This window comes from Lepus europaeus, chromosome 12, assembly GCF_033115175.1.
Source record: "Lepus europaeus isolate LE1 chromosome 12, mLepTim1.pri, whole genome shotgun sequence".
Taxonomy (NCBI): Eukaryota; Metazoa; Chordata; class Mammalia; order Lagomorpha; family Leporidae; genus Lepus; species Lepus europaeus.
The window spans coordinates 62,351,236-62,370,786 of NC_084838.1; the positions used below are offsets into that span (position 1 = coordinate 62,351,236).

At 36.4% G+C, this 19,551-nt stretch overlaps 1 non-coding gene across 1 annotated transcript; it reads right to left on the minus strand.

Moving 5' to 3' along the window:
- Nucleotides 1-4,879: 4,879 nt before the first annotated feature.
- LOC133772089 (U6 spliceosomal RNA) lies at nucleotides 4,880-4,985 on the minus strand. The gene has a single exon (XR_009867716.1). It is a non-coding gene; the product is annotated as a U6 spliceosomal RNA (small nuclear RNA).
- Nucleotides 4,986-19,551: the final 14,566 nt, after the last annotated feature.

Consider the following 19,551-nt stretch of genomic DNA (forward strand, 5'->3'; position numbering starts at 1 on the left):
ACATATATACACACATGTATAATCCTATATAAAATTAGAAACACTTTTTAGTAAATACATTTTAGATTATACTTTTAAATAATGGAAATGCACTTTCTGTCTGATTTGACCATAGCATCATATACTTCATTCTCTTAGACTTATAAGTCAGTGTTAGCACAGTTTCATATTTTTAGCATTAGCCTTTCGGAAAGGGATGATTTCTAATGAATGAGACTTTAATCTTACATCTAGAGAACTTGAGTTCTCCAGAAAACTGGCATCACACTTTCCTGTTGGAGATGCAGCTTGCTCTTTCGATGGGGACCCCTGGAGTTGGTGGGAGGTAAATAACTTAAAAGGCTGCAAGTATGGTTTCAGGCTTGGTATAAAAGTAAGACACATTATCCTAACACTAATTTCATCCCAGTAGAGACTTTGAATGGTTTCTTTTATCTTTCTTCTTCTCCAGGCAACAATTAGATTCCCCTCTGCTTTTAACAGTTCCCATCTATGAAATAAAGCTCACTTGAGAACAGAAATATAAGGAACAGGAGTGCTAAAATTTAATGTGAAAAAATCTGCCTAAGCATCATATGTGAAATACAAACTATCTCTGATTGCTCAAGTATTTTTTAAAAATATTTTCCATAGATTTTTAAGAGTGGCATATTCAGCTATTGATTGCACAATTCTTCTCTCTCCAAAATACAACCCAATCTCAGGATTGCATAGAAAATGAGATTCCAAAATTGTTTTATTGTTTGTCATTTTAATTTCTAAAATCCTTGATAATCATGGATCTCACTTACTCTACAAAGTTATTCATAACATTTTCCCAGCCAAACTGTTTGACTTCTTCATTCACCACTTATGCTTCATTCAAGCTTTAATTATATTGACTGCTTCCACTTTCACCAAATCTGTTGTATTGTCTTGTTTAAATTGACTCTGACAAGCACTACCATACATTCTTAATAATGCAAGAATAAAAGCTCCATCCCATATTTCCAATCATATAAGGATCATCTCTGGATTATATCCCTTCACTAGATGTTATCCTTAATACTTTCAATTCTTTCTATAATGTGATCCCACAAGTCATTGTGCTTGCTATTTAATATGGTACAAAAATAAACCTCACAGTATATTTGGTTCATCTATCCATTTGTACTATTCTTCAAATGCTACACTTAATGAAGCATTTTTGGTATGGAAGAATATACTGAAGAGTAGTTGTTCAAAACTATAGAATAAATAGGGGGCCGGTGCTGTGGCTCACTTGGTTAATCCTCCGCCTGCAGCACCAGCATCCCATATGGGTGCCGGGTTCTAGTCCCGGTTGCTCCTCTTCCAGTCCAGCTCTCTGCTGTGGCCTGGGAGGGCAATGAAAGATGGCCCAAGTGCTTGGGCCCCTGCACCTGTGTGGGAGACCAGGAAGAAGCACCTGGCTCCTGGTTTTGGATTGGCACAGCGCTGGCCATGGCAGCCATTTGGGGAGTGAGCCAATGGAAGGAAGACCTTTCTCTCTCTCTCTCTCACTGTCTATAACTCTACCTATCAAATAAATAAAAATTTAAAAAAAAACTATAGAATAAATAAATGAATAAAAGTCATCAGACATGATACAAAAATACAGCTCTAACTTCACAATTTATAATAGAATACAGACAGTTTGGAAACAAAGAACCAACATGTTTGTTTCCTTATTTTTTAATTAAGATAGCTCTTTAAAATGGAATGACTAAATAATATGGAGTCAATTTGAATTGTCTGTATAGGTAGATCTAAACCTGGGCTCATTTTATTAAGTCTTAGAATGAAATGAAACAGAGGCCATCGCTATGGTGCAGCGAGTTAAGCCCTGGGGCACTATGCTAGCAACTCATATGGCTGCAGGTTTGAGTCCTGGCTGCTACACTTCTGATCCAGCTTCCTGCTAATGCGCTTGGGAAAACAGCAGAGGACGGCCCAAGTCCCTGGGCACTGGCACCCTTGTGGAAGACCTGAAAGAAGCTCCTGGCTCCTGGCTTTGTGTTGGCCCAACACTGGCTGTCGTGGCTATTTGGGGAGTGAACCAGTGGAAGGAAGATTCTCTCTCTCTCTCTCTCTGTAAATCTACATTTCAAATAGATAAATAAATCTTAAAAAAAAGAATGAAATGGAACAATCTTTAGGGAGACTAAAATGAACCTTTAGTGAATAATCTTTGAGAGAAACACTAAATATGCACCACCACATTCTGGTGAATTAAATTAAGAATGACACATTCAAGAGCAGAAGTCAACTGGCATAGGTTAATTTCATTACTACTATATCTATCATGATGTACTCAAAGGAAGCTCACACAACTTAATATGTAGAGCCTAGTCCATTTCCTGGAACAAGGGAGAAGATTGGGATTCATAATTGAAGCATTTGTGGGTTTTTTCCATACTCATAATTGGGAATGAGATAAATAAAATTATACATGTTCTGACATTCATATAATCAGAAATAAGAAGAGATTGTACCTTAGGAATAATTACACTTTTCCCCCTTTGATTTATACTTTTGTTAAAATTGGTCAATTAAAATTGTTTTTAAGAAACTTAAATTATCTATAAAGGAATAACTAAGATGAAAGCTACTTCAAGGGACAGGCATTTGGCCTAGTAATGAAGACACTAATTTGGATGCCTGGGTTCAATTTGTGGTTTCAGTCTCAATTTCAGCTTCTCACTAATGCAGAACCTTGGAGGCATCAGGTAATGGCTCAGATAGTTGCATCCCTGCCACCAATGGGGGACACCTGGATTACATTTCTGGTTCCTAGCTTTAGCCTACTCTAACCCTGGCCATTGCAGTCATTTATAGAGCGAACTAGCAGGGTCTCTCTCTCTTTTCCCCTGAAATAAATGCTAACTAGACTCTGTGTATTGCTAAGGCCATGGTTCTTAATCTTTCTCTGTGTCAATTTCTTCACTGAAAAACAATAATTTCCCACTTTATAATAGTGCAACTACATAATCTATATTTAATTTTCTATCATTTATGTTTTTAAATATTTATTTATTTATTTGGAAGGCAGAGTTATAGAAAGCAGTGGCAGAGAAAGGGAGGGAAGGAGGGAGAGAGAAAGAGAGACAGAGAGAGATCTTTCATCTGCTGGTTCATTCCCTAGATGGCTGTAATGGCTGGAGCTTCTCAGATCTAAAGCCAGGAGCTAGGAGCTTCTTCAGGGTCTCCAACATGCATTCAGGGGTCCAAGGACATGGGCCATCTTCTACTGCTTTCCCAGGCCATAGCAGAGAGCTGGATCAGAAGTAGAGCAGCCAGGACTCGAACCAGCACCCATATGGGATGCCGGCACTGCAGGCGGTGGCTTTATCAGATTGGAATATAATACCAAATTGGAATATAATTTCTGTGTAAATCTCTAGACAATTACTCATTTATTTTTAAGGGAATAATCAAGGATACTTAGAACATGAGATAGGAACCAAAGGGGAATCTAATTTTGGAAGAGTTTATTGTACCAAATGAGATTTTCTTTTCTTTTGTTTTTGTTTTCTACTTATTTGAGAAGATTCTCAAAACCAAGTGCAGGTGAAGTGGCAGAAAGTTGAAGCTGTGCTAATTTGAGATGCCAAAGAAGAGAGACCAAGGCTGACTCATAGGTATGGGGCATTGTGGTACAGAAGGTTAAGCCGTCAGTTGGGACCCCACATCCTATATCAGAGCGCCAGTCTGAGTTCCAGCTACTCTGAGATTCTGATTCACCTGGAAGGCAGCAGGTGACGATCCAAGTACTTGGGTTACTGCCATGATTATGGGAAATCTGAAGAAAGTTCCTTGCTTTATCCAACAAATGCCCTTCTCTCTTTCTCTTTCTCTTCCTCTCCCTCCTCCTCTCCCTCTCTGTCACTCTGTCTTTCAAATAAATAAATAAATCTTTTGGAGGGATATGAAAATATTTTATTTAGTTGGTTTATATTAATATAAAGAAAACAGACTTCATAGATACAATTTCAAGAATGTGATACTCCCCGCCCTCCTCCTTCCTTTCTTTCTTTTGATTTTTTGATAAAATACTTTCAATTTTCTTGGTGATCACAGGCTTAATGTTCCACTGAATAAAGAGTTTAAGAAGTAAAAAGCAGAAAACTACTGTCCCTAGGAATACAGACAAGAGCTATAGACAATAATCAAATCACAAGATGTCAACTTCATTCATACACATTAATTTTTTTGTACTGTATAGATTAGCTACCACTGATCTGAGAAAACCTATGATACTTATCTTTTTGGATCTGACTTATTTCCATAAGCATAATAGAAGCTAAAATTATAAGAGAGATTTCCCATAAAAGGATCCATAAAGAAGGCAGGGCCCTAAATCCAGTATAAGCGGTCCAAATCCTTGACTGAATGATAAAATACGCAAACCCAGAGGAGGCACCAGGGAAGTTAAAAAATAAAATAAAACCAGAAATTGAAGCAGGTATATCAGCTCCATATACCACAGAAAAATACAGTTTACAGCTTGAATCTAGGCCACTTAATCACCTATTAGAACAAAAGAATTCAAGGGAATTCATAGTTGCTACAAAGTCTTATCTATGATACCTAATTTTCTACTAAAAATTAGTGGGCAAATAAACAAGAAAGTATGGCTCAAATTTGGGAAAATTAAGAAGCAGTGAATAGAAAATGACCTAGAGTGGAACAAACACTGTATTTAGCAGATTTCTAACTAGCTACTAAAATTATAATCACAGAATTAAAACATACATATTGAGAGAATTTTAAATAATTAATTTTAGTGAATGAAATATTAGAAAAATCTCAATAGAGGAAATATAAAGTGGGACTTCTGAAAAGTACAGTATCAGAAATGATTTTGCTAGGTAGGTTCAAAGGCAAGTTGGAACACATCACAAAATTGGGTTTCATCCCTGTGCAGCAAGCATGAAAATCATCTCTGTATAATTTCAATTTTAGTATGATGGACTACTGTACAGCCATAAAATAATGATAGCTTATAAATTTTCACAAAATGGATAGACTTAGAGAATATTTAGTGAAGTGGAATAAGTCACATGCAGAAAGACAAATACATATTTATTCTCATATATAGAAGCTAAAAAACCAATCTGTATGTGGACTAGTGGTTATTAGAGACTGAGAATGGTCAGGAAAAAATAATGTTTCATAATGGGTACCAAAATACAGGAAGGAATGGCTTTTTGTGTTCTACAGGACATGGAGGTGACTATAGTTCAGAAAAACCTGTTGCATATTTTATGAACTAGAAAGAGAAGCTTGAAGTCTCCAAACATAAAGTAATGACAGTGAGAGGGAAGCAATCATTCTGATTTAATCAGTACTCATTTTTTAAATGGTTTGAAATATCATACCATAGCCCAGAAAAACAAACAGTTGTGTGTTAGCCAATTCTTTTAGATTTAAGGAGATGGAAATATTAAGTAGCCTGATTTCATCATTATACACAGTATGCATTTTCTTTCTTTTTTTTTTTTTAATTAGTTATTCGAAAGGCAGAGCAACAGTGAGAGATAGACAGTTTCCATCACTGGTTCACTCCCTACATGGCTGCAGTAACCAGGTCTGGGTGAGACTGAGGCTAGGAGCCCGAACTCCATCTAGGTCTCCCATGTGGGTGGCAGGAACCCATTTACTTGGGCTGTAACTGGCTGATTTTCCCATGCATTAGCAGAGAGCTGGATCTGAAGTGGAGAAGCCAGGACTCAAACTGGCACTCTTATATAGGATACTAGTGTCACAAATGGAGGCTTAATCTACTGTACCATAACACAGATCCCATCCAGCATTCCTAAATTATAAAACAGAAAACTAGGTGTAACACTGCTTTCTTCATAATGCTGACTTTGCAGAATATATGATTTATTTCTTCCTTCCTTCCTTCCTTCCTTCCTTCCTCCCTTCCTCCCTCCCTCCCTCCCTCCCTTCCTTCCTTTCTTTGACAGATAGAGTTAGACAGTGAGACAGAGAGAGAGAGAGAGAGACAGAAAGGTCTTCCTTCCATTGGTTCAACCCCCCAAATGGCCACTACGGCCGGCGCTGTGCTGATCCGAAGCCAGGAGCCAGGTGTTTCCTCCTGGTATCCCATGCGGGTGCAGGGTCCCAAGCACTTGGGCTGTCCTCCACTGCCTTCCCGGGCAACAGCAGAGAGTTGGACTGGAAGAGGAGCAGCCGGGACTAGAACCCAGTGCCCATATGGGATGCCGGCGCTGCAGGTGGAGGATTAGCCAAGTGAGCCATGGCGCCGGCCCCCCGAATATATGATTCTTGTCATATAGTTATTTAAACAGTCATCTCTTAGTACCCAAGCCATGCATGAAGCAGTTTTACCTGACTCAGTTTAATAGCCCTAACAGGAAGAGGAATTGTGTATCATGCAGCTAACAAAATAGCAGATGGAGGATGGATGGTTGAAGACAATGGACTTTGTATGGTAATAATAGACCTAGAGCATGGATGGTACATTTGTATTAGTGAGGGCCAATTCTAGCTTATGGTGTAGACACTATTAGAATTATATTACATGAGAGAAATTTGCAAATTTGCTAGAAAAGGTGTATTATGAAAAACTATGCATAAATTCAATTTTTTTCATAAAAATATTTTAATTCCATTTTGCCATGAACTTTTTGAAATGCCATGGTATGAGACTATTTTAGGCATGGAAAGCCAAGACACTCTGGCAAAAAAAAAAAAAAAAAAAAAAAAAAAAAAAAAAAAAAGGACCTAAATGAAAGATCTCTGCAAGTGAGATCCCAGTGGAAAGAATGAGCCATCAAAAAGGAGGTACTTTTCTCTGAAGGGAGGTGAGAACTTCCACTTTGACTATGACCTTGTCTAAATAAGATCGAAGTCAGTGAACTGAAGAGGCTTCCATAGCCTTGGCAACTCATGACTAGAGCCTCGGGAGATTACTGATGCCATAAACAGGAGTGTCAATTTGTTAAGTCAACAACAGGAGTCACTGTGCACTTACTCCTCATGTAGGATCTCTGTCCTTAATGTGTTGTTCAATGTGAATTAATGCTATAACTAGTACTCAAACAGTATTCTACACTTTATGTTCTGTGTGGGTGCAAACTGATGAAATCTTTACTTAATATATGCTAAATTGATCTTCTGTATATAAAGATAATTGAAAATGAATCTTGATGGAAATGGAATGGGAGAGGGAGTGGGAGATGGGAGGGTTGCGGGTGGGAGGGAAGTTATGGGGGGGAAAAAGTCATTGTAATCCATAAACTGTACTTTGGAAATTTATATTTACTAAATAAAAGTTTAAAAAAAAAAGAAATGCCATGGTATGTTGGACAACAGCACAAAACATAACGTATAATATAAATTAATGAAAGGCTTTCATTCTAAACTGAGCTGATACTTACTCCTAGGTCTGTTGCCTACTGGCTGTCTCATCTTGATTGAATATGAATATACTGATTTCTCTGTGATAATTCCTTCATCTACAAATGCTGTAAGATCTAACATCCAGAAGAAAATTAAGTAAAATAAATATGATACATTTTACGTGGTTTCTAATATATAATCAGTGTTCAATAATGGCAACAACTAGCATTATTACTATGACCTTATTTATAGATGATAGGACTTAAAACTGATCCGTGCTATACATATAGTTGGAGCGAGTACAAAAAGAGTTGGTTGCAGTATAAGTTGTACCAAGTCTTAGATAATTTTCATTATGTCCTCCAGATAACATATTCTGTTCTTTTTGTTAAAAAAAAGATTTATTTATTTGAAAGGTAGAGTTACAGAGAAGTACAGGTGGAGGCAGACACAGAGGCAGAGGTTGGTCTTCCATCTGATGATTCACTCCTCAAATGGCCACAATGGCTGGAGCTGGGCCTGTCTGAAGCCAGTAACTTCTTCCTGGTCTCCCATGTGTGTGCAATGGTCCAAGGACTTGGGCCATCTTCCTCTGTTTTCTCAGGAACATTAAAAGGGAGCTGGATGGGAAGTAGGGAGCTGGATGCTTATTTTAAGGAAAGCTTAGGAAGGACAATATTAATCTCACTTTTTTTTTCCTTTGCTATTTGTTTTATGGGATAATGTTTGCAGTACACTGTTGCTGTAGCAAACTGCAAATTATCTTAAGAAAATCATACTTGTAAAATCTTATTAATATTGTTTTATTTTTAAAATGGGCAAACTTTCTTCCTAAGACATGCCAATTTATTCTCGGAATGACTATCGACAGTTCCAGTATATCTGGGATATGAGGTATGTTTCTTGTTTTTCTTTGTTTGCCTTAAAAAAAAAAAAAAAACTCCACAAAACAAAAAGCATGAAAAATGAAGCAATAACTCTCTTGGATTGTCTACAAAAACTTATTAATTTACATTTGGGCACAAATTTAACTCTATTATTTCATAATATATAAAATATTACATAATTTTTTTGGCTTCTGCAAGTCTTCTCCCAATGAATTCTGCTTGTTATATGAATATCCTTTCCTATTGTCTGTTGGACTCCTTCGCTTCTCTCTATATTGGAAAAAGTTCAAATAACTGCCTGACACATGAAACTCATCATAATCTGAAACTAACCCATTTTACTAAATTTATCCTCAACCACCCTACAATATCCCTGTGTGTTTACCCATAACTTTATCAGTAATGTGAGAATATTGATTGTTTGCTAATTTTAGCACTAACATAATATGTGCAACACATGAGAATGTTTGTGTACTTTTTTTCTTTTTATGTCCATCTTCAGCACCATTTGGGCTTTTCCTCGTTCTCCTGCCTTCTAGTGTTTATTCTTAACCTTTCGATATTCTTATGTCTCCATTATTTGATTTTGTTCAGGCTTAAGTAACTAGTTGTGTGTATGTTATATGTCTGGATGTGTCTAGGTGACATAAGCTGAGTAAATCAAATACTCTGAGTAAATACCAAACCCAACCCCCCTAGCTCCCATGAATAATAATTAATTTGATATACAAATGTTTAGAATTATGTGAAGCATTGGAGAATAAATAAAAACAGACCGATTTTAGAGATAGTTGACAACTGGAAAAAGATAGTGATCTAATATAATTTTGCTGTTTTACGGCAATTAGACAAAAAACATACTACTGTTGATCGTTCATGAAGTGACTGAAACTCTCAAGATCTCTGTAGTCATGGAGGACCAAAGTATCATTACAGAGAGTCTGAGGTAATTACAGTCACTAAAACGTAATGGGAATTCTAGGGAAGAGTCAGAAAAGAGGAGTCCCAAATACTGTGTAAAACATTGTTTGTAACATTGGAACAAACACAGGACAAAATCCCACTAAGGATAAAGGACTGAAATGATATTTGAGCACCTCAATGAGAAAGTTTACTTTTGAGTATGACCATATTAATTGTCTGCTAAAACTAATAAAATAGCATTCTTCAGGTTAATATAACAGAGTCTAGAATCTCTACAATGTAACATTGGCAGGTGTCAGCATCAAATCTAAAATAACTTCACAGATAAATAGAAAATATTACCCATTCTTAAGAGAAGAGACAGAATAATGGAAACAAACTCTGAGATAACCCAGATGTAGGAATTATCAATCAGGAATTTCATAGCACTAATTCATCTTATATTCAGTATGTAAAGGATGATTTGTCCACAATGAGTGAAAAAGGAGAAAACAGCAGAGAAATAGGAATATAAGAAAAATGGAAGCTCCAAAACTGTGTTTTCAGAAAGCAAAAACAGAGCATGGAAACTTATATGCCATTATCTTTATTTTAGTTTTTAGTATTAAAATTTTAAGACTACACACAAGGGGAAATAGACAGTGGGCATCTGTGCACCAATTTATCAATTAAAAAATATTGGTTAGTTTCTTTTTTCAATATATGTTCTAGTTTCTCTATTTTAACTGAGATACTTTAAAGCAAATTGCTGCCATGAATCCCTAATAAAAAGTTTTTAAAATATACCTGTATTTATAATTAATATTACTTTTGTATTTATTTGAGAGATAATGAGAGGGGACAGAGAGACAGAAACATCTGTCAATCTGCTGATTCACTACCCAAATACCTGCAAAGTCCATGACCAAACTTGGAGACTGGGGGAGGCAATTCACACCTCCTGCAAGGACGGCAGAGATCCACTCAGTTGAGCCCAATCTTTGAGCTGGCTGCATGAGTAGAAAACTGGTGTTACAGCCTGAGCTCAGAACTGAAGCCAGACATTCCGATGTGGGATGCAGGCATCTTCACTATTAGGCTAAATGCCTAGAGCCGATTTATAATTTTTAATATTATCTGATACCAGGTTCATTCAGATTTTCTGGATTGCCTCAAAGAAAGCTATTTTTCTTCTCAGCCATTTTGTTTTAAAAGTTAATTCCAACAAGGTTCACGTATTATATTTGGCTCTAGCAGCTTAACTGGTTTTTCCTTTTTCTTTGACAATTCTCCCCCTTCCTCTATATGCAGAAACATGGAATATTTCTACGAAATACCCTTGTCTGGGTTTGGGTGATTGCACTTTCATGGACCTTAGCTTGCTCTTCTATACTTTGGAATTTTCAAAAAAATATAGTATACAGAGATGCTTGATTATACATAATTCACTGGTTCTGTGTTTGTAGATACTGACGTTCAAGGGATGCTGCTCACTTTGTGTTGCATCCCATCCTTAGACCTGTAAAACCTGATATCTCCAATTCTATCTTTTTTTGTTGTTGTTGTTGTAAACTTCAGCTAGCTTTTACCTGTATTATTCTCTTTTCTTGACATTTTTAAGTTCTCAGTCATAGACTCAGTTGTGAAGTCTGCCCCTCACCCTAATCCTCATTTACAGAATAAGCAAGTTTTTCCTCTTTTCTCCACAATACTTCGAACAAAGCTTGCAATCAAATGGCACCTGTGCGCCACCTTGAACCATTCAGTTGACCTTTTCTTATTTTAATGATTTATTTGAAAGGCAGAATGAGAGAGAGAGAGTGAGAGAGAGAGAGAGAAGCAGTTTGAGATTTTCCATCTTCTGATTCATTCCCGAAATGGCTGCCACATCCAGGTTTGAGCCAGATAGAAGCCCAGAAGCCAGGAACTCCATCATGATCTCCCACCTGCATGGCAGGAATCCAAGTATTTGGGTCATCATCTGCTGCCTTTCCAGGCTCATCAGCAGGGAGCTGGATTGTACTTGGAGCAGCCAGGACTCTAAAAGGCACTTTTACATGGGATTCCCTGAAGTCAAAAGCTGTGGCCTAACCCGCTGCAAATGTAAGCTGTCTACTCAGTTAACCTTAAGTTCAATCTTAAATGTGGATGCAGCTGGAAAAACACACAGACACATCTCCCAAATATTGCACAGCCAGGTTCCTTTCCTCTGAAACATCTCTGGTGTCACAGAAAAGGCACCACCACGTCTAACCCAACCACATAGCCTAATGGTGTGATTTGGATTTTCATTTTTCTTAACAAGTCACTCTTTATAACAAGTCCATCATTCTTTCTCTACATTTCTGTTTATTGCTAGATTTATTGTTTTATTTCTCTGTTTTATTTCTAGATCTTCTAGTATGTCATCGACTTCAATCCTCAAGCCTTCTCACGAATTATTGTTGTTCTCAGGTACTTGGATCTTAATCTCACACCTGTTTCTCTGTGCGCACCAATTCTGAAGGTTCTCCCATAGAGAGGAAAAAAAAAATAAGAAAATAAACAAGACAGGAGAACAGTAAACATACAATCAAGCTGTGTTTACTCTTTGGAAGGTAGAAATACCAATACCTGTTTTTTTAAAAAATTATTATTGCAATTTTTGCCACTGTCATTACAGCACTTATTTTTTATCACTGTATTTATGTATATGACTACCGACTATTGAAACTTGATCTCAGAGGAGTGTCTTGTGCACAGTGGGTTGAATTGCTGATTGAAATGCCTACATCTCATTTATTAATGCTGGTTTGAGTCTTGGCTCCTCTGCTTCTTCTTCTTCTTTTTTTTTAATAATTATTTTATTTACTTGAAAGAGTTACAGAGAGAGGTAGAGTCAGAGAGAGGTCTTCTATTCCGCTGGTTCATTCCCCAAATGACAACAACAGCCAGAGCTGAGCCAATCTGAAGCCAGGAGCCAGGAGCTTCTTCCAGGTCTCCCACGTGGGTGCAGGGCCCAAGGGCTTGGGCCATCTTTCACTGCTTTTCCAGGCCATTGCAGAGGGCTGGATCAGAAGAGGAGCAGTCAGGACTGGAACCAGCACCCATATAGGATGTCAGCGCTGCAAGCTGGGGCTTTAACCCACTGTGCCACAATGCTGCCCCCCCCCCTTTAAAGATTATTTATTTTATTTGAAAGTCAGATTTACAGGGAGAGAAGGAGCGGCAGAGAGAGAGAGAGAGGTCTTCCATCCGCTGGTTCACTCCCCAATTGGCCGCATCTGCAGTTGCTGCGCCGATCTGAAGCAAGGAGCCAGGAGCTTCTTTCAGGTCTTCCACGCAGGTGCAGGGGCACAAGGACTGGGGCCGTCTTCTACTGCTTTCCCAGGCCATAGCAGAAAGCTGGATTGGAAGTAGAACAGCCAGGAATCGAACCGGTGCCCATATGAGATGCCAGCACTGCATCCCGCTAAGCCACAGCAACAGCCCCTCCTCTGCTTCTGATCCAGCTTCCTGCTAATGCATTCTGAAAGGAGCAGGTTAGGGCTCAAGTGCTTATGCTCCTGCTACCCTTGTGGGAGACTCTGATGTAGTTCCTGGCTGCTGGCTTTGACCTTGTCCAGCCCTGGATGTTGTGGACATTCGGAGAGTGACTCAGTCGATAGAAAATTCCTCTCTCCTCTCCCTCACCCCTCTGCTGCACCCCCTTTCAAATAAATTAAATAAATAATGCTTTTAAAAAAAAATTGATTCAGACTTTTCTTCTTCAATTCAACTCCATTGTAGCACTCATCTCAGTTTGAGCACATCATAAAATGTTTGTTGAGTGAATAACCACCTGAATAATAAGAATCTTCATGAAAATGTCCTCTCCCTCACATGATGGTTCACCATTCTTCTAACATATAAACCTGGATCCAGAACACATGAGTCCCACATACTACGTTGTGTCCAAAGTTTATAATAGTACAGCATTTGTAATTCAATAAACCACACATAGATTAGCTTCCTACAGCTCCTTTTTATCTGTGTATAAACATCTTTCTCTTCAGAAATGCAAGGGATTCTACTGAAGTCCATGTTAAAATGAAGGTTTTGTTTATTTGCGAGAATTAAATTCAGATTAACTTCAAGTCTAAATAACAAAACCAAAGTGGTAGTTAACTTGGCAAACTAAGCAGAGAACAGAGCAAGCACTCATGTGCATTTGGACATGGACAGTTTCAAATGAATACATTTTCAATAAAAGCCATTTTACTCAGGTTTCCATTATGAAACCAAGCAGAACCACACATGAATAACGCACACATCAAAAAGTCATTGTGCAAGTCTGAGAAATAAAAAGCATTATTCCAAAATCAAGTTACACAAATCAAATTACAAACTTGACTTGAAACTAACCAAACAACATTGAAAGACGTTCTGGAAAATGTTGTGTTAGTGGAATTTTTTTCTCATATTAGTCATATAATGCATACTTACTGAAGATCTAAAATTTATTCGGTCCTAGATTAAAGAAATTCAATCATTCTCAGGGCTAATAGCTTTTGAGTAGCTCTTTTTCTTTTTTCAAGTCTTTTTCACAGGTAGAGATCAGATAGTCTTTAGTAGCAAACATAGACCTTGAAACTAAAACAGTAATCTTAGTTTCAATAACAGGTGATTATCTCATCTAGCTTTTCTGGAACTATGGCATTTTTAAGATGTTCTGGATTTATAGAATATTTCACTTGAAAAGCTTTCAGCTGAATCATTAATAAACATCATAATCACCAAACAATAATAAATAATTGATAGAAACTTCTCTGGAGAGCTGCCTTCGGCAGAATCATGTCATAAATCAAGAGGAAAGCATGTTTTCTAACTTTTGTGGAGGATTTTTCAGTTTAATCACGCTGTTGATTTACTCCTCACACAGCTCTGGAAATTGAATTTTCAATCTGATGCACAAGAGAACACATTTGTAGATGATCATAGAGCTCAAAATCTTTGGATTTTAACCCAATGGAATTAACTATGTATCTGAAGAACTTCCTAAGAGCATAATACTCTCACACTGATAGCAGGTAAATTTGACATTTCCAAATAACGAGCTATCTAAAAGTTAATCTACCAAATCCAGTCTTTAAAAATGAAGGTATGTGAAAATGACATAGGACTAAAGACATGCATCTCTATACAGGGACCAATGATAAAGCTATCAACAGATGGCATTAAGAGCCAGAAAGAGAGGCTGGCATTGTGACAGCAGGTTAAGCTGCCACCTGTGATGTTGGCATGCCATACTGGAGTGCTGGTCAGAGTTCCAGCTGTTCCTCTTCAGTTTCTGACAGTTCCCGACAAATGCACCTGGGAAAGCAACAGAAGATGGCCCAAGTAATTGGGCCCCTGAAACCAACATGGGAGCCTGAGATGGAATTCCTGGCTCCTGGAATTCAACCTGGCCCAGACCTGACCATTGTGGCTATTTAGGGAGTGATCCCTGGGAAAGCTGCGGAGGATGGTCCAAGTCTTTGGGAACTTGCAACATGTGTGGGCGACCCAGATGAATCTCCTGCTTCTTGGCTTTGGCACGGCCCAGCCCTGACCATTGTGGCCATTTGGGGAGTGAACCAACAGACAAACGATCTCTCTGTCTCTCTTTCTCTCTCTCTGTAAGTCTGATTTTCAAATAAATAAATCTTTTTTTTTTTTAATAATACAAGGGTACTTCAAAAAGTTCATGGAAATTGGATTAAATGCTAATTTTGGAGCAGAGGTTTTTTGAAATCTGTGCATATTTTTTCATAATAAACATTTTCCACAAAATCTTTTAAGATGCCCATATGCATATGACTGCAACAGATGATTAACTCCCCAGAATCCCACAACAGCGGACATTAGCCAGGCTGAATCCCAGACGTATAAGCTCAATCAGGGTCTCTCACATGGGTGGCAGAGACCTAAATACTTCAATCATTGCTGCTATTGACCAGGGTTCACATTAGATGGAAGCTGAAATCAGCAATAGAGCCAGAACTGGAATCTGATTTGGGATGCACTAAACACCTCACTTCCCACCTACCCCCACACCTCTGCCAAAGATCACTTTCATCTTTTTTAATTGAACTATTTAAAATATTTTCATGTCTTCTATTCATTTATATAAATAAATGCATTGGTAATTTTCTCTCCTGTTGTGTTATTTATATTATTTCATTTTCTTCAGTTATTCTCCCCAATCCCATCATTTTTTTTTCTTTTAGATTTCACAGTATTAACTTTTCTGAATAAAATTTTTAATTGTTTTGGAATCTGATTTTTATTCCAATATATTTTAAGCTTAAGTATGTGTTATTCTCTAGTTCTTTTAAAGTTATTTTTAAAATGAACACTCTGATACACATGGGATTTAGTTTTGTTTATAGTGAGTTGTACATCTAAAAAAGATTTTTGTCTTCAAATTCCTAACATGTTATCTCAATGTCATAAATTAAATAAACTCTGTCTCCAATTTTTGGTGCTTATTTTTAGAAGTATTAAATCATTAAGTATAATTTTACTTATGCTATTCCAGCAGATATCTTTTTGTACCAGAAACATATTGTCTTAATATTTATAACTCTAAAAGGATTTATTACCTGATAGAGAATTTTTTCTTTTATTCTTGCTTTGATCAATGGATGCTTTCATATTTTTGCTGTCTTCCAGCTAACTAAAATTCAAAATGTATTCTTTTTGTTAGCTTTTTCCTTCTATAACAATCTATTTTACACCCTTATTCAGCTTCATTGAACATTAGCTAATGAGAAATATATATATACACACATATATTTATAATAGCTTTTTATGTTTTCAAATTTTATATATTTTTGAAAGGTTTATTTTTTCAAGTAGGACAGATTCTTTTCTCATTAAAACTGCTCTTAAATATCTTTATGTAGTTTTTCTTATTATGAATGAGATCTGTCACGTATTTTAAATGAGTATGACAGAACAAAACTAGATTTTTTTTAAATATCAATCTATTCATTCATTTTATTAATACCATTATCAATTTAAAATTTTTAATTTAACAGTGGTATTTCTACCCACAATATTGTATAACTTCTCAATGTTTTTTTTTCTTTGACATCTTTTATTTCTGCCCTGATATTTTTAACATACATTTAAAAATTTTAATAATAGCTATATTCATTTCATAATTTAAATACTGATAATTACATAATAATATTATTAAATGAATACTTTGTTCTACTTATTTCAATGGCAGATTTCTGTTTTATGTGGATGTTTCAAAATGCATTCTATTAATTTAATTATATAAAATATTTGATGACTGAGGATGAATATGATGAAATACATAATAATACAGGTAACAAAGAGCTAAAAATTTATGATCTCAGCTTCAAGTTGCTTATGACATCACACACACACACACACACATTAAATTCCTAATTACCAAAGTTTGTAGTACTTAAGATCAATGAAACTACAAGTTGACATAAAAATCCAACACCTCAAGAAGGTAGATCTTCAGAGGTGAATGAGTTTGGATGGCTAGCAATGAGACCAGAGACAAAAGCATTTTTGAACATGAGTAAGGAGAAGCATGGCCATGCAGATAGAATTTTCAAAGCATATTCAGAAAAATGGGGCAATCAATGTTGATGGTGTCAATTCTCTAGCTGGACCTGCCATGCATTTCTCTGTTGGTCTTTAGAGCTGCCTGCTGTTTTGTGTGGAGGATGGAATTTTACATTTCTTTATTTGAACTGAAACCTTTTCCCCTAAAATTGCCTTTAATAAGGTTGCATACTCATAGCTGTATATCTTGATATACACTCTCTCTGATTATCTTCCTGGTCTCTGAATCCTGGTTGTTGAGCATAAATCATGGTTTTGCAAAACTTGTAGCCGTGGTTTTACTACTAGCTTTGTTTTCTTGTTTATCTCTTAGGTTTTTTTTTTTTTTTTTTTTTTGACATTTCTTGTCTTTTTTGCTCATCTTATTAAAAAGGAACAATGCTGTTACATTGCAAAACTAACATTGGGCAGATGAAGTTGTAGGTTTAAATGTCAGCTTAAAGAGATAATTTTAAAACAGAAAGCTCTTAAAAGTAATGTGTTGGAATACTGAAAATACTGAACAATTATAGCTAAAGAAAACCTTTACATAAAAATATGTGGGTTTTTTTGTAATTTCTTTAAAATAAATCTAATATGAAAAAAGAGATAGGATAGGCTATCATAACTAGAAGCACACATCTCTACATGAATGTGGAAATATTTGCAACACTAAATGAAAGAACGGAGCACAATATTTGTTTAAAAGTTAATTGTTTAACTTGAAACCAAGTAATTCCAGTTACAAATCATGGTGACCCCAGCATTAGTGCATTAGTGATCCAGATTTTCTTGTGGTACTCTTAATTTTGTGCTAAAAAGACATTTTTTGTTTTACTGTTCCTAATTCCAGAGCAAAACCACAAAATTGAACTCTGAGCCTTCAAGACCTGTAAAAGTGTTCCTCATCAGAACAGAAACATCAAATAGAATGTGAATGTCACTGTTGCTGGGATATCTTTGTTTCTTTTCAAAACAGAGGGGTTTTTTTTTTTTTTTTTTCTACAGGCAGAGTGGACAGTGAGAGAGAGAGGCAGAGAGAACAAAACAGTTTAATAGATCCGATTTGTCTCACTTTGCACATCCCCTGAGGAGCTTGAGGATTTAACAGTCCCTGCCTTGCTGGCCATCTTTGAATGCAATACACAGGATCTCAGCTGTTTTCATAGGGCTCCCAGTCTTGTGGAATTTGGGGGTATTTGCATTATGCCTCTCATTAACCCAAGTGGGAACTTGTAGTCATCAACTTGGTGAGGACTTTTACCCTAACTATTGGCAAATATTTAGACATTGAACAATGCCAGTGAAATCCTCAAGGATTTAAAAATTCCTAAGTACTATGAATAGCAGTGAAAGTGCAATAGGTAGAATCATAATAGATTTTTGACAAATTATTCAGTAAACTTGCTAAATTAAAATGCCCTCTTTAATAAATGGCATATATGACTGTAAGTAGAATCTCTAAACATCATTTTGTCACCTGTTAATTTCTCACTGATTGATTTGACAAACTTAGCAGGAAAAAGTAGATCAGGAAGAGCTGCATTTTTAACTACTTTTTTTTTGTATTGGCCTTGTTTTACACTCTATAATAAATCTATCAAAATAAACTACCATTTATCTGGTATCACATCTGTAAGTGATCCAAGAGAAGAAAGTGACACATTAAATACATATTTCTTTTCCATTTTTTAAAAAATTCAGCTCTGAGTGAAATTTGAGACATCAAATTAAGAATATTTTAGAAAGCTTTGATGTCTATTGAATTGTCTGTGTATTTTGATTGGTTTTCAGAAACTAAATTTGAGAGAACAGTTGCTGGATTTAGTATCATTTACTCATTCTGAAGATTGACTATTCTAAAGCATGTACTACAAAGGCAAAAACGTTCTTTGCTTGAAAAACATTCCCATATCGAATAGATATAGATGGTGACACCAAGATTAAAAACTGTATGTAGCTTAAGTAATTGGTGCACTGTGTAACAGTTCTAAGATGTATATTATACTTTCAGTGCCTTTTCCTGCAAGACTTTTACAGATTCCATGGGAATTAGGGTATAAGAATCTACAAATGTTCTTAGTTCAAGAATGGTTTTTATAAATAGCTCAAAGACAGCAAAAGATTTCCCAGGAATCTCTGTAACAGATTATTTGATAAAACTTTGTCTCATGGCCATGACTGGCTACAAGGGTGATTATAAATGTAAATATTCAACATTTGCAGGATCTAAAGAGAAAATTGTCAAGTAAAAATCTCTTCAGAAATGATTACTGGATTGGTCAGACAACAGTATATAATATTAAATCATATACACTACAATGAGCAAGTCTTAATTTCTTCATTAAAAGATACAAATCAGATTATTTTGCTTAATCACTTATTATAATGATAGCAATATCATTTATTAAAGATTTCTGCATGCTAAGTAGTATTTCAGGGACTTTATTTTTTAAAAAGATGTATTTATCTATTTACAAGGCAGAATTTCAGAGAAAGAGATGTAGAGGCAGAAAGAGAGAGGTCTTCTATCCACTGGTTCATTGCCCAGATGGCCACAATGGCCAAGGCTCAGCCAAGGTACAAGTGAACACAAGGGCCCAAGGACTTGGGTCATTTTCTGCTGCTTTCCCAGGAGCATTAGCGGAGAGCTGAATTGGAAGTGGAGTATCCAGGACTGGAACCGGTGCTCATATGGGATGGCAGCACTGTAGGTGGTGGCTTTACCTGCTTCACCAGAGTGCCTCCCCCCAGGGTACTTTTCAAGTATTAATTAATTCTCCATGTGGTATGCTTCATTATACCC